The sequence below is a fragment of the Panthera uncia genome, chromosome B1 (genome assembly GCF_023721935.1).
Source record: "Panthera uncia isolate 11264 chromosome B1, Puncia_PCG_1.0, whole genome shotgun sequence".
In the NCBI taxonomy this organism is placed as follows: Eukaryota; Metazoa; Chordata; class Mammalia; order Carnivora; family Felidae; genus Panthera; species Panthera uncia.
In genome coordinates, this window is record NC_064811.1 from 129,372,118 (window position 1) to 129,384,983 (window position 12,866).

The following is a 12,866-nucleotide window of genomic DNA, read 5'->3' on the forward strand; positions in this document are numbered from 1 at the left end:
TCCATTATATATATATATATATATGTATATATATATATATATATATATATATATATATGTCGTATCTTCTTTATCCATTCGTCTATTGGTGGACATGTGGGCTGCTTGCATAGTTTGGCTATTGTAAATAATGCTGCAGTAAACATAGGTGTGCATGTATCTGTTTGATTCAACGTCTGGTATTTTTGGGTAAACACCCAGTAGTGTGTAGTTCTATTTTTAATTTTTTGAGGAACCTCCCTACTGTTTTCCACAGAAGCCGCACCAGTTTGCATTTTGTCAGTACTGTTTTGATTACTACTGCTTTCTAGTATAACTTGAAATCTGAATTGTGATATCTCCAGCTTTATTTTTCTTTTTCAAGTTTACTTTAGCTATGTGGGGTCTTTTGTGGTTCCATACAAATTTTAGGATTGTTTGTTCTAGTTCTGTAAAAAATGCTGTTGGTATCTTGACAGGGATTGCATTAAATGTGTAGATTGCTTTGGGTAGTATGGACATTTTAGCAATATTTGTTCTTCTAATCCATGAGATGTAATGTCTTAATTTTTTTTGTCGTCTTCAACTTCTTTCATTAATGTTTTATAGTTTTCAGAGTATAGGTCTTTCACCTCCTTGGTTAAATTTAGTCCTAGATATTTTATCATTATTTGTGCAATTGTAAATGAAATTGTTTTCTTTTTTTAAAAAAAATTTTAATGTTATTTTTTAGGAGAGAGAGACAGAATGCAAGCAGGGGAGGTGCAGAGAGAGAGAGGGAGACACAAAATCCAAAGCAGGCTCCAGGCTCTGAGCTGTTAGCACAGGGCCTGACATGGGGCTCAAACTCATGGACCACGATGTCATGGCCTCAGCTGAAATCAGATGCTTAACCAACTGAGCCACCCAGGTGCCCCATGAAATTGTTTTCTTAATTTCTCTTTCTGCTGCTTCATTGTTAGTGTACAGAAATGCAATGGATTTCTGTACATTGATTTTTTTATCCTGCAACCTTACTGAATTCATCTATCAGGTTTAGTAGTTTTATGGTGGAGTCTTTAGGGTTTTCTATATATAGTATCATGTTATCTGAGAATAGTGAAAGGTTTACTTCTTCCTTACCAATTTGCATGCTTTTTGTTCCTTTTTCTTGTCTTATTGCTGTGGCTAGGACTTCCAGTACTATGTTGAGTAAAAGCGGTGAGAGTGAACATCCTTGTGTTGTTGCTGACCTTAGGATAAAAACTCTCAGTTTTTCACTATTGAGTATGATGTTAGCTGTGGGTTTTTCATAGATGGCCTTTATTTTGTTGAGGTATGTTCTCTCCAGACCTGCTTTGTTGAGGGATTTTATCATGAATGGATGTTGTACTTTGTCAAATGCTTTTTCTGCATCTATTGAAATGCAGTTATGGTTTTTATCCTTTCTCTTATTGGTGCGATACATCACATTAATTGATTTGTGAATATTGAACCACCCTTGCATGCCAGGAACATGCCCACTTGCCTGATCCCCAAATTTTGAGTTTCCAGATTCCTCTGAACCTTCTGAGCCTGAACCATCCCTCCCCCTATTAATAGCGAGAACTCTCCCTTTGTTGGAAGGTGATGCCGAGGTGCCCCTTGGTGTCTTATCTCTCCTCCTAGCCATGATGCCTGCTTCCAGAATTAAGTCTCAACATAACCCAGCAGGATGGGCTGGGCCTGATAAAGGAGGAGAGGGAGTGTACTTCAAATGTACCGTGAGACTTACAACACATTGGCAGGAGTCAGAAGAGTATGAATGGGACTCGGTTCTGAGGTGCTTGATCACAGAGACTAGCAAAACAAAACATTGATCAGTGGAGAGTATATTGGTTTGTGGGCATTCCTTGGTGATACAAATTTAACACCTCGGCAAAGAACCCAGAAGATGGGATGAACTTGCTCCTCGGGTGGTTCCTAGATGCTGGCTGGACAGTGATGCTCAAGCCGAAATGTGGAGAGGGGAAGTTGTGGGGTGGGCAGAATCGAGACAGGGCAGTGTTAGGAAGCTTCTCCTGGGCTGTAGGCCTGGGCCTCCTTGCTGTTGAGGTCACTGCTGAACCACAGCTGCAGATCTTGCTGTGCCCCTCAGAGACTCTGTTCCTCAAACTCCTGCTTACCCAATCATGGCCTTTAGGTTTCTAAGGGCTTTCTAACTCTGGAAACTTCAACCTTGCTTTATTTGAATAGGGCAGAAGCCACTATAAACCTGCTTTGGGCTTGCTTCTCAGGTGTCTTTTTAAGGTTGATTTCCCTGTGGATCCCTCTCAGCAGATGCCCTGGCGGGGGTGGGGGGGTGGGATTCAGACCTGAGCATCAGAAGATTTTAGGCTGGAAGATCATTTGGTAGGAGATTGCAGAGAATGTGAACTGTCTCTGAAAGTGTAAGAAGGGACCTAGAAATAAAAGGTATGGTTTGAGGAACATGGAAGCCGTAGTAGAGCGTGATGGTAGAATGATGAGCCCTGGGGTGGGATTGCCACTCAGAGGCAGATGATGCAGGGCTTCAAAAACCAGGCCGAGAAGTCTGGGGTGTCACCCAGGGGTGGTGGGACAAAAAGGAGGGCTTGGTTTGAGCTGCAACAGCACCAAGTTATACCTTACTGTAGTCAGGAGAATGATTTGAAAGGGAGGATTTTATTAAGCCATTTTTATTATTTTATTTAATGTAACATTTAGTTAATAGTTGTTCAACAAATATATAAGTAAATAAGCATTTAAAACTATAAATATATGTCTATATTGCATATGTTGAGTATGTAATAAATTATATTTTTATAAGCAAAAAATAACTAACATTTATTAATTAACTTTTTAGTAGAAAGCAGGTGTTGAGGCATTTTGGGTGTGGGTGTCAAAATAGCAAAGAAGATCCCTGCCTTCCATCTAATCTAAATAAGACCGGGTATGGGGCGCCTGGGTGGCTCAGTCGGTTAAGCCGCGGACTTCGGCTCAGGTCATGATCTCGAGGTCCATGAGTTCAAGCCCCGCGTCGGGCTCTGTGCTGACAGCTCAGAGCCTGGAGCCTGTTTCAGATTCTGTGTCTCCCTCTCTCTGACCCTCCCCCATTCATACTCTGTCTCTCTCTGTCTCAAAAATAAATAAATGTTAAAAAAAAAAAAAAATAAATAAATAAGACGCAGTGGCCCCGTGAAGCCATTGTTAAAGCTGAGCGTGCACCTTTGTTTTTAGCTGACAAAACAAAAGTGGTGGTAACGGGCATAATGACTCAGAGGTGTGTGGATTAAGAGAGAGGCTGGGGGAACTGAAGGATTCAAGGCGAAGTGGGTGCCTCACAAGGTTAGAGCCTTGGCATTGGGTGTGAACGTGGGGCACAGCAAGGGCCATCGGCACACGTTTGTAGTTGGTGGTGCAGCAGTTGCGAAATTAGCACAGCAGGCAAGAAGGTCGGGCTGCCTCCCAGCCTGGAGTGCTATTTGCCTTCCTTACCTTCCTGTCAGCATTCTGTCTTTTAAAACTCAGCTCGGTTCTCCAAAAGCCCTTCGCGATTCCAAGTTGAACTTGAGATCTCTCCTCAATTCGCTGCGTGCATGTCTAGGTTACTACCTAATTCTTTCTCCTCCAGGCGGAGCCCGCTGTGAATGCGCCTGTCTTCAGGGTGAAAGCAGGAAACATGCAGTTTTGCATCTTCCGTTGCTGAGCACAGCCCCAAACACCCAGAAAGTGCTCAAGAAGGATTTCTTTCTCTCATTCGAAAGTGACTCACATCCCCAGCTGAAGAACTGGTGTAGTAGTAGACTTGTGAACAGACTCTAAGTCCTGGTCTTTCCCAGTGTGCTTTGCAGTCTTTGCTAATACACGATTGTATACATTTTGCAAGGTCGGTTATTCGTGTCTGCGTGATTGCCTTTTCCTCCCGCCTTGACTTTTTTGGTGTTTTTTTTTTTTTTTTTTTAAGTTTTTTTTTTTATTTTGAGAGAGAGGGTGAGAGAGAGAGAGAGAGAGAGAGAGAGAAGGAGTGTGCCCATGAGTGAGCTGGGGAGGGGCAGAGAGAGAATCCCAAGCAGGATCCATGCTGTCAGTGGAGCCTGGTGTGGACATGACCTGAGCCAAAACCAAGAGTGGATCGCTTAACCGACTGAGCCACCAGGTTCCCCCTGGCCTTGAGATGTTAGTTTTATGTTTATCTTATCTGGTTGTAATAAATTGATTTGGGTAAATTTTCTCAACTTTTGTGGAATGAGGCAGGATACAAATAAATGTTTAAAAATAGCTTCTTAAAATAAGTAATGAATATGCACAACCCTTCCATTAAATATGGAGCTCTGTGAAAGGAGGCCATTATAAAGGAACATGATTGGTACTAGATTCTCCAAACTGTAGGACTAGACCTGAGAAATCTTCAGAAGGAAAAGGAAGCTGCTCTATAGGCTATGAAGCTTGGTAATCTGTAAGGACTGGGCTAGGAGCATGTTGCCGGTCTCTGCTTTTGTGTTCATGCTGGTTAAGTTTCTGAACATGTCATCCTGAACTTTGTTCTTCTTACAGCTATGAGTCGGGTAGGAACCCACGAATCCGAATCCATTATCCATTACAGATGAGCAATGAAGGAATTAAGCTTGACTGATTTCCATAACAAGTCAAATTAAATTCCTCCTATGCAAAAGGAATAGGTATTTAAGGAGGTTCAAGTTTGCATATAAATTTAGTGATATTATTGCACCCCAGTGGGCAGATACAAAAATTCACTGATTTTACATTTGATTAACATGTGTTTCATTTACACGGCTTTGGAAGTTAAACTTTTCCTTCAAAAAAGCAGAAGAAATTCTGACAGTTGATCTGAAATTCCAAACCAACAGCCATTTTTCATAGACATGAGTGAAACTTTAATTACTTAATAGAAATTAATCGTTATGTCAATACAAGCAGATGCTTTGCCTCAATGAAAGTAGTACTCTTGCCAGCCTATGTTTCCGCATGCATAATTTCCCAGATTGATTAATTTTTTTCCAGATTGATTAATTTTATGGTTTGTTTTGGAAGTAAAATCTGCTTTAGTGAATCTATCACTCTTGAAAAATTTTAACTTGTAAACATATAGCTGCATTGGCTCTCTCTTTACTGAAGGCATGTGGCCAAGCAGGTCTCCAAATCACACTGTGTACAAAATGTGTCAATAAAGTCACGAGTGACTATTATAAATAAATATTTTAAAAGTTGTTTTCAGATCTGCTGTGTGGGCCATACAAGAAAAATTAGCCTCATTATTTCACTCACTTCTTATTTATAGCCTTAAACATAATTATTCAAGTTTGTTCAACACATCCATCCCACTGCCTGCAAATGACTTTTGGACTTTTCACAAACCACACACCCATTCTCAATTGATTAACACCATCACTGAGACTACCCTTGAAAGCTGGCTCTGCTTCTGATTCGTGTTATTGTGTAACATACTGTCTGGCTTATGGTAGTTGCTCAACTAGCAAGTAAGTATCTGTGCATCTGAAGAAATTCCTCAGGAATTCCTAAACTTCTTCAGTGCAGAGAATGTATCTTACATTTATGAGATATCAGATAATTTAGCAGTAATGCTCCACACCTGAATTTTGTACATTACATTTTGAGCTGGACGTGAAAACAGCTTATTTATACAAGTCTCTCTACCATGTGTGGAAGATTTAGGTGAAAATGCATCATAGCCAAAGCAATCAATGTAATACTAACACTTTTCAGTATTATAGAACGTTTTAGTTTTTCCAAGGTCTTTAAAATGTATGATTTCATTTTACTGTCATGAAAATGATGTGATATGAACAAAAAAGTAGAGGCAGAGGAAGATGTAGGTTTTCTGATGGAGACTAAAGCTTATGTAATTTGGGGAGTACTCAATAAGAAAAAGAACAAAATTATGTAAGAAAATATTTATTTGGAATGAGGAAAGAAATTACAACAAATTAAAAACTTAAACAGATGATAAATATCATAGTCATCTTGGAAAGATATTTTTATTAATGACCTACCTAATTCACATATGTAGAAATTTTCCCTATATATCTGGCAGTACAATCTTGGATTGACTATTTATATGACAATTTAATATAATTTTTATAGAGATATAAGAACGATAATTCAAGTTTTATTTTAGTCTGGTTGATTACTTTTTTATGGTTGATCATTGGGATACATAAAATATGTGACTTACACACAGTTACATTTGTGACTCACACACAGTTGCGTTTGTGGCTCGCAGACTGCTACAGGATTGTGCCCTAAAAACCCCCAAATTGTGCCAAATGCTATTTTGCTTCATTCTTAACATAAAGAGAAACACTTACGGCTCATTGATATTTGTGTAAATTGGATTATAAAATATATTACTAACAAGGGAAAAACTTGTTTTGACTTTGTCAGTGTCCTCCAGCAAGTGAAGAATAATTATTATGTTTTCCTAGTAACTAAAGTCATTTAAATAAAATCATTCTATAAATGGCATGTAAGTTAAACATTATACAAAAGTAAAAAATAAGACTTCACATCTCAGAAAGAGGTATAGAATTTGAGTGACTATTTAACTTTTCCTCATCTTGCTTAGTCCTGAAGAATTTTGAGACAGTCCTGATTGATTCTTACAATGCACCCTATGAAACACATTTTAAATAGGTGGGGCAATGAGGCAAAGGAAGAGAAGGCTATGGGGAAGCCAGATGAGACCAGGACAGTGACTTCAAACAAAGATAATATACTAAAGATCCTGCGGTCCGTGAGTTCGAGCCCCGTATCGGGCTCCGTGCTGACTGCTTGGAGCCTGGAGCCTGTTTCAGATTCTGTGTCTCCCTCTCTCTCTGACCCTCCCCCGTTCATGCTCTGTCTCTCTCTGTCTCAAAAATAAATAAACGTTAAAAAAATTAAAAAAAAAATCTCATTAAAGATCCAAGCCTCCTGCCCTTGAATACTGTATTGGTTGAGCAAGTTACTCAACCCCTCTGAACCTTTGTTTTCCTCTCATCTATAAAATGAGGACATTAGTAACAGCTACCTCATGGGGTTTTTGTGTGAAGATTGAATCACTTAATATATGTAAGGTACTAATATTAGGTAATATTGTTCCTTGGATTGGAAGCTTCAACTAGAACTAAGGTTTACTATTAGTAACTCCTTAAAATAATGATCAGCAGACAACAGATTTTTTACAGTGTAGGTTGTTCTACTCGGCTGTTCAAGTTTCTTCAGAATAATAGAACCAGAACAACCTACCACAACGATAATTTTTCTTTGTGCTGCGGCAATAACTGGGTGATGTCTGTCTGAAGTCAGCTCGAAGGTCTGATTTTTTTTTTTTTCAACTTTTTAAATTTATTTTTGGGACAGAGAGAGAGACAGAGCATGAACGGGGGAGGGGCAGAGAGAGAGGGAGACACAGAATCGGAAACAGGCTCCAGGCTCCGAGCCATCAGCCCAGAGCCCGACGCGGGGCTCGAACTCACGGACCACGAGATCATGACCTGGCTGAAGTCGGACGCTTAACCGACTGCGCCACCCAGGCGCCCCTGGTCTGATTTTGTTTGAAGTGGAGTTCTGTCCCATAGCCACAAAATACTTTAAAATGTACTCTTTCATGGCTACCTGCATCTGTTAGCCACATTTCAGACACAAGGGGGAAGGTGGAGAGAGACATAGAGGAAAAGACGTGTGTCACTGTCTTCTTATTTGTTATTGTCATGCAGTCAGTGGCTGTCCTACTGGTTACTGTTTCCCAGTACATCCTGCAATGCTAGCACGCAGTATAGACCCTCAGGAGATGTTTGTTAGGCTTGAATTTAGTGATCGCGAATGTAAGATAAGAAAGTGTGCTCCAACAGTCGGTTTTGTTTTAAAGAACCTATTTCCAGCTATCTTTTCCTAGGCAGTTGCACACTTTATTAGCTTCTAATGGAAATATTGAAATAAGAAGCTTTGCAATTTATTTTTAAAATCTTATTTTATTGATTGATAATAAAATGTCTTTTCCAAAAGGCGTTTATGCTAGTAGAGTGGGGGAGGCAATTGAAGAATAGGTGAAGTTTCTGCCAGTTACTCCGCTCCTCTCTTAACCATTGTCTTCATCTGCTTATTCTTTTTTTTTTTAATTTTTTTTTAATGTTTATTTATTTTTGAGACAGAGAGAGACAGAGCATGAACAGGGGAGGAGCAGAGAGAGAGGGAGACACAGAATCTGAAACAGGCTCCAGGCTGTGAGCTGTCAGCACAGAGCCCGACGCGGGGCTCGAACTCACGGACCGCGAGATCATGACCCGAGCCGAAGTGGGACGCTTAACCGACCAAGCCACCCAGGCGCCCCATTCATATGCTTATTCAAAACTGGATTGCTGATGTATCTGCTTTCAGGTGTGCAGGAAAGGAAAAGGGGCCAAAGTCTGGAAGGGCCAGCTTGTCTATAAAAAGGAGCTGACACAGAAGTTGTACACGTCCCTTTCTCTCACCTCTCATTGGCTCAAGCTGTTGCAAGGGAACACCTGGCTGCCACGGAGACATAGAATTGTAATTGTTGGCTAGGCAGGCGTATGTGGGGAAAGAGCAGATTTTGAAGGGACACATTTGGCATGACTATCTTAAGCAGCATAAATGATTTTTCTATTGACAGTCCTCAAAACAACACATGAGTTTTCTGTAGGTAGTAAACTTTAGTGTATTCAAAAGAATCTCAAGTGCATGACAGCATTGAAGAGAGCATCCCTGTGTGAGTAGATGGTCAGACTGCTAGGTAAGAAAGAAACCATTTCATCTAAACAGCTGTGTGTGTGTGTGTGGGGGGGGCTCTCTTTGTGAGAATAGTTTAGCATTTGCCTTAACAAATTTAGAGATAAGGACCTGGGAATGGTGTACTGTCTTAACAAAAATAAGGGCATGTTTCATATTAGCAGGCAAGTGGCAGGTGACAAGGAAATACATATTGCAGTCTGGAATGCTGTTGGCCATTTCTCATCACATAATAAAACATTTGGTAAAAATGGGGCGCCTCGGTGGTGCAGTCAGCTAAGCATTTGACTTTGGCTCCAGTCATGATCTCGGGTTTGGGAGTTTGAGTCCCGCAGTGGGCTCTTTGCTGTCAGCACAGAGCCCACCTTGGATCCTTTGTCCCTACCCCCTGCTGCTCTTTCCCTGCACACGCGCTGTCTCTCAAAAATAAGTGAACATTAAAAAAAATCAGGTAAAACTGTCTATTTTTAAATAAAATCTCTTAAAAACCAGGAATAAAAGAGAAGATAGCATTCTTATTCTCCAAAATAACTATAGCTAACATCACCCTTACTGGTGAAATGTTGAATTATTTTCCGTTGTGATCAAGAAGAAGACAAGTATGTTTGCTGTCACCACTTCCATTCAATAACTTTACTTGAGATTCCAGTGAGTTCAATAGAACTAGAAAAGGAAATAAAAGGTACAAGGATTAGAAGAAAGAAACAACACTGTCATTATTCAGAGTTTTGTGAGCGTTTGCAAAAACAACAGACATGGCTTGAATTGTACAAATACCATTCACAACAACATCAAAAATATGGACTACTTTGGAATAAACCCAACCAAATATGTGCCAGCCTTCTACATATAATCTTAAAAGACTTATTTGAAAGAATACTGTAAAGATGGAGAGATACGTACTATGCTTATAAATTGGAAGACTAGTATATGGAAATGCCAATTAATCTAGAGAGTCAATGCCATCTGAATCACAAACCCCAGAAGGCTTTGTGTGTAACTTGGCAAGCTAAGTCTAAAGTTTATATAATATACAAAAGGCTGACATTGCCCTAAAGAAGAAGTTGGTAAGATTTGTTTACTAGCTACGAAAACTTTTTTGACAGCATAGTAACTTAGGCAGCATGGTATTGGTATGGAGATAGGCGGGTCAGTGGAATGGACTAGAAAGCTGAAACTCATAGCTACACACATAAGCGTACTTCCTATTTGACAGAGGCAGCACTGCAGATCAGTGGATATAGGACACAGTTTATGATAAATGATACTGAGACAAGTTGATGTCCATGTGGAAAAATATGAAACTTGATCGTACTTCATCCCATACTTAAAAAACAATTCCAAGGGGATTAACCTCTCCGCATGTTTTATTGATTCTAAGAGATACGCGTTAATATCTCTTTGTCTGAAATCAGGATGTTTTCACAGTCAGTGACACCATAGTTTACTTAGCAATAGTTTTTCTTTTTTGTGTTGAATATGTTAGTGGTGGATCTTATATATTTTTTCTTTTTAAAAGTTTATTTATTTATTTTGAGAGAGAACAAGAGAAGCAAAGAGAGAGAGGGAGAGAACCCCAAGCAGGCTCCACACTGTCAGTGCATAGCCTGACATGGGGCTCGATCTCAAGAACTTTGAGATCATGACCTGAGCTGAAATCAAGAGTTGGACGCTTAACCGACTGAGACACCCGGGTGCCCCTGTGGATCTCATATCCGATGATGACTTAGGTTTGATGAAATATGGTGTAACAGTTTGACTCTGATCAGGAAAATAAAAGTCAATCAGTATTTCAAGAATAAAACATGTTGATACAGGGAATTAGGGGCTTCTAGCATCAATGGGAGGATTAAGGAAGTGAAGAGCTTGAAAGCTCACCAGTAGGCAACTGAAAAATCCCAGGAACCTCCAAGAAGCCACTGCAGCTTCTCAGAAAGCCACTAGCCGTGATCACACGTGCCTAGAGATCTGCATAATTTGAAGACATGCATTCCTATGACCCTTTGATGGTGTTAGAAAATTATTATAAGAAAGAGATACATTCAGGTTAGAATTTGGTCCCCATTGTGTATTGTGTGCATATTGGGAGAGATGTAAATAACATATAAAAACTACTTTCTAGTTGATACCTTTCTGGACCATGAGGAGCCACTCTGGATCAGATAGAAAAGTTGCTCATCGCTCAGGGATCCTGAATTTTGAACCAGCCACAGTAACTCTATGGGACTTTGAACACTTTAGGAAAAGGGTTGTGTGTTGCATGTGTAGGTAGAATAACGTGTAGGATATTTGGGTGGACAGAGAGGCAGACCACAGCAGACTGCAAGTTGTCTCTTCTTCCTGGATATGTGGTAATTCATATAGAGGCTTTATTTATAAGTCTTTCTTGCAGATAGGTATGGTCATGTGACTAACACTGAACCAAGGAGATCTGAGAAGAATAAGTGACATTGTCAACTTACATCTCTTCTCCAACTTAAGGACTAATTACTTTTCCCAGACAGTTGTTCTTTTCCCCCTGCAGGAACTGGAACAGAGACATGCCAGACCTGGCTATGACCATGAAAGCAAGGACAATGCCTTTGGGAATGACCAAGGACAGGTGGCAGACACATGGATCTCAGAATGCCCATGTGCAGAAGAGAGGTCCTGCCAACCTAGAACAGAGTGGAGTATAATATGGTAGAGAAGTAATAATCTTTCTTATTTAAGCCATGCTCTGTTGTGGTCTCTGATCTATTATACCAAAATTATTATCATTGACAAATACAATGCATGTGTCATTGCATTAAAGTCATTTTTGTAGTTATTTTACTATGCAATAAATTCAGCAATAACCTTTTAGTTCTTGAGACCATTTTAAAATGAGCAAATCCAGAGTCTTATACTTGAAGTTTTCCCATGGTCCCAGGTTTTATATGAATGCCTCTAATCTTGTATTCCCTAAACTCCCAGTAGAGGATTAACTCAGACAACATGGATTGGTTTTCATTGTATAGCTTTATAAACAAGTCCAAGGACATTGCAGAAGTTCCATAAATATTCTTTGATTGATTAGAAATGCTGGAAAAGGAATTTCAAAGGAATTTAAAAAATAAACTTAATGAAAATAAAAAGAACCACCTTCTTCAATTTTAGATAAAGAAGTTAATTTTGGCCTGAAGTTTGAAGTCCCTTACTGAAGCCATTCTTTTAGCCATTAAGAGATGGCTCATTTTTCACACTGATGTATGTTGGGTTCTATTCTTTCCAGCCATAAAGCAGTTTTTGACCATCGTTACATCTTTGATAGCAATAGATAATTCTGAAGTTTGTTTGTAGGTCAGAATTTTGTATATTATGATGTTTTCCATTGTTTGCTTTAATTTTCCTGAGATGTTCTTTCTAAGTTTTAAATGTTTTTGGTGGTTTTCATCACCTTCTTCAGCTCACTCTCCAAGCCATCTTCTTGAGGATGGATCATTCCATGTTAAAACTGCATATCTCTCCATATCCACATGCCTGATCCCCATTTACCTCTTTCTATTTAGTTTCCACTGCACTTACCGTCTTCTACATGCTACGTGATTTACTTATTACAGTTGTTGTTCTTGTCTGTCTCTTCCCACTAGAATAGAACGTCCGTTCATGTAGGGATTTATATCTGTTTTATTAACTGAAGTATCTTTAGTACCTAGAGTGGGTGCTCAGTAGATAATGGCTTAATAAATGAAGAACTTCCACTCTGTTAAAGAATAATTTGATTTAATTCTATTTAGATGAACGATTGAACAATTTGATACTAGGAACCCTAAAACTATGTTCTATTTTTAAAACCTGAGTTATATATTTTCAGGAAAGATATTCAAACAACAAAATGAAGTTGAATTTCTTTTCTATGAATTATTACTTGCTTTGCCTAAGAAAAAAACAGATGGTCACTTGCCAGATTAAGGACTATACCATGCTATTTCAGCCCACAGTTTACCACACATGATGTTCACAATCTGAACATGTTGTCCCGTGTTTCTGTTCATAAGAGAAGATTTTTGTACTCTGTGCTGTGTTGACTCTGTGCAACTGCATCCAGTTGGTTCTGACAGGTCAGTAGCACTTCTAAATGAAGAGGGTTCCATTTCTGGGATTGCTGTGTTTCCACT

The 12,866-nt window shown here is 39.4% G+C and overlaps 1 long non-coding RNA gene across 1 annotated transcript; it reads left to right on the forward strand.

Moving 5' to 3' along the window:
• Positions 1-8,517: 8,517 nt before the first annotated feature.
• LOC125923789 (uncharacterized) lies at positions 8,518-11,508 on the forward strand. Its single transcript, XR_007458161.1, has 2 exons — positions 8,518-8,731; positions 11,252-11,508. It is a non-coding gene; the product is annotated as an uncharacterized LOC125923789 (long non-coding RNA).
• Positions 11,509-12,866: the final 1,358 nt, after the last annotated feature.